Raw genomic sequence first — 3,876 nt, 5'->3', positions numbered from 1 at the left:
TCTTTCGATCTGACTCGGGTGGTGAATATATTTCTCAGGCTTTTCGTGCTCTTTTATCTTCTGAGGGCACCTTGCCTCAATTATCTTGTCCTGGGGCTCATCCTTAGAATGGGGTAGCTGAACGCAAGCATCGTCATATCTTAGAGACGGCTCATGCTCTTCTACTTGGTGCTTTTCTCCCTCCTCACTTTTGGGCTGATGCTGTTAGTACCGCTGTTTATCTAATTAACCTTCAACCTTCCTCTCATCTGCATGATCGCAGCCCAGGAGAGTATCTTTATGGTACACCTCCTCGCTATGATCATCTTCGTGTTTTTAGTTATCGTTGTTTTGTTTTGCTCTCACCTCGGGAGCGGACCAAGCTCACCGCCCAGTCCGTCTCTTGTATTTTGCTGGGATATAATCTTGAGCATAAAGGTTATCGTTGCTATGATCCTGTTACCCGTCGTATTCGTATCTCTCGAGATGTCACATTTGATGAAGCCAAACCCTTTTATACCTCTCCTTCTTCTACTGAGTCTCCCTCTCCTTCGGTCTCTCTCTCTTTTCTTTTCCCTCCCTTTTCTCCTGCAGATACTTCCCCTATGACTTACGCTCCTCCTCTCCTCCCTTCTCCAGAGATTCATAGTCACTTCTCTCTTGATCTTCCTTCTCCACTATCTGTTGAGTCTCCTGCCGTATCTACCTCTTCTTCTTCACTTCCTCCTGCTCATCCGCCAGTTCATTTATTTTACCATCGTCGAGATCCCACTTTGACTTCACCAGTGTCGGTCCTCTCTGACGCCTCTCCTACTATCGATCCAGCTCCTGAGGTATCCTCTCCTCCTTACTCTTTACGAGATCGCTCCACTTTACATCCACCTATTTGTAATGCTTCCTGTAGCACTAGTATCTCAGATGTCATTGAGCCAGGTACCTACAGGGAAGCGGTTCGATCCCCTGAGTGGCGGACCGCCATGGCTGAGGAGCTTGATGCCTTGTCTCGGACTCACACATGGGATATTGTCCCTCTTCCTGCCCATGCCATTCCCATTACTTGTCGCTGGATTTATCGTGTGAAGACCCGTTCTGATAGATCCCTCAAGCGCTATAAAGTGCGTCTTGTTGCTCGCGGCTTCCAAAAGGAGTATGGTCGTGACTATGAGGAGACTTTTGCCCCCGTGGCCCATATGCACACTGTTCGTACAATAGTTGCTGTTGCCGCTGTTCGTCGGTGGGTTCTTCATCAGCTTGATGTGAAGAACGCCTTTCTTCATGGGGACCTGAAAGAGGAGATCTACATGACTCTTCCTCCTGTCCTTCAGGTGCCTCCAGGATCTGTTTGTCGCCTTCGTCACGCTCTCTATGGTCTCAAGCAGGCTCATCGTGCCTGGTTTGAGAAGTTCAGCACAGTTGTTGAGGCTGTTGGATTTACTCCGAGCATCCATGATCCGACAGTCTTTATTCATTCTTCATCTCATGGCCGGACCATTCTTCTTCTGTATGTGGATGATATGATTTTTACTGGTGATGATTCTGCTCATATTACTTTTGTGAAGCAGAAACTGTGTGAGACCTTCTTGATGACTAATCTAGGTCCGCTTCGTTATTTTCTGGGTATCGAGATCACATCTCATACTGATGGTTATCGATTATCTCAACAGCGTTACACTCTTGATCTTCTTGCTCGCTCTGGCTTGACCGATACTCGTACTGCCGCTACACCGATGGAGTTGCATTTTGCGACTCGTGCTTCGATGGGACTCCCTTACCGGATCCTACTAGCTATCGGCATCTTGTTGGTAGCTTAGTATATCTTCTCGTTACACGTCCGACATTTCTCATGCTGTGCACATTCTCGGTCGGTTTGTTGTGGCTCCCACCTACATTCATTATGGACATCTTCTTGAGTCATCTGCGATATCTTCGTGGCACTTGCTCTCGCGTGGTTTGTTCTACTCACACCAGTCCACTCTTCACTCTGAGGCCTATTCCGATGCTACTTGGGCCAGCTCCCGATGATCGGGTCTACATCACTAGCTCACGTATCTTTCTTGGGTCTTCACTTGTTGTTTGGAAGACTAAGAAAACGCAGATCGTTGTCAAGTCTAGTCTCGAGGGTCGAGGGTCGTGCTTTGGCTTCTACAGTACAGGAGGTGCTTTGGACTCTCTCCATTCTAGGGGATTTTGGTGTACCGATCCATTCTCCTATTCCTATTCACTGCGACGATACAGGAGCCCTTCAGATTGCTGCTGATCCGGTCAAGCATGAGCTGACCAAACACATTGGTGTGGATGCACACTTCACTCGTTGTCATGTCCGTGCTCATACTGTGTCGCTCCATTATCTTCCTACCGAGGTTCAGGTGACTGATTTCTTCACTAAAGCACAGACACGTGATCAACATCTATTTATGTTGTCCAAACTCAAGACGCATGATCCACCTTGAGTTTGAGAGGGGGTGTTAGATGTGTGTATGTATATGTTAGATGTATGTATGTATATACATGCGTATACCTATATATTTATCTTCTATATGAAGCCCCATGATCACACTTGTTGATGCATGAGATGAGCATTGATCCACTTCTTCTCTTCTTTTTTCTTCCTTCTTCTAACATGTTACATAGGGACCCACCGCCCTAACTTCTCCATAACTGCAGTTAGAGGGAAGGATTGGCTTAGAATATATAAGGCTAGGGAGATTGGCTCTCACAGGTGTTGTGGGACTATGGACCAGGTTAACCACTGCGTCCCAACACCCCCCTGGGCCCACAGCGGATGTGGGACCCAAGATCCTAGTCACAGCCGATCGAAACAGTAGCTCTGATACCATGTTACATAGGGACCCACCGCCCTAACTTCTCCATAACTGCTGTTAGAGGGAAGAATTGACTTAGGATATATAAGGCTAGGGAGATTGGCTCTCATAGGCGATGTGGGACTATGGACCAGGTTAACCACTGCGTCCCAACAATTGTTTTCCTTGCAGCTTTTTTCCCCGCAAAACAAAGGGAAAAGTAATAAAGAAAGGGAAGGTGTTGATTCTGAAACTTTATCATGATACTATGCGGCTGTGAATTTATCAAGTTTTTCGTAAGAATCTTAATGATCTTGATTAAAAAGTTTTGAGGTTTTCAATCGACAAAGGAAAATTGCTTTGATACTTCATTAACCCACTTGATCAAATAAAATTTCACAGCATTACAAGTTACAACCACCTCATCAGAAAGAAAGAAGACAACCATATCCACACCATATATGTCTGACGTTTTAGCTACCCCACATACAGTATATCTTTAACTTTGTTATATATATATATATATATATATATATATATATAAAAGCAAAGGCTTATGTTATGTATGTTTGAATATTAACTGGTATTTAATTTAAGTTCTTTATCTCTAGCACCATATAAAAGTTATTATTATAGTTCAAGACTAAAGACAAATGAAGATTTTGACAAAAACTACAAAGATATATAGAAGTTATTGTATCTAGCTCAAGGCTAAAGAAAAATGAAGGATTTAACTAAAAAACAACAGAGCTATAAAAGTTATTAATGTAGTTCAATTAGGATGAAGAAAAATGAAAGGTTTTGACTAAAAGCAACGAAGATTGAAGAAAATATATAGTCAATGTTTACAAAACCCAAGTTTAATTTGAACCAAGTGAGGTTATCATTAAGATATGTGAACTATTGATGTTGGTTTATTCTCTGGTGGGCATTGGGGCGGAACCAAGGGGGGCTAGCAGGGGCTGAAGCCCCCCTCGGCCCCGGACACACTATCTTTCAGGCACTATAAGATTTGAAAGTATCGATTTTTCTATAATTAAACTAATGTAAAATAAACTATTTTTTATACATAAAAGTGTGTGATGGAGTTGTGCTT

The sequence above is a fragment of the Dioscorea cayenensis genome, chromosome 8 (assembly GCF_009730915.1).
Source record: "Dioscorea cayenensis subsp. rotundata cultivar TDr96_F1 chromosome 8, TDr96_F1_v2_PseudoChromosome.rev07_lg8_w22 25.fasta, whole genome shotgun sequence".
Classification (NCBI taxonomy): Eukaryota; Viridiplantae; Streptophyta; class Magnoliopsida; order Dioscoreales; family Dioscoreaceae; genus Dioscorea; species Dioscorea cayenensis.
This window is presented reverse-complemented; position numbering follows the sequence as displayed.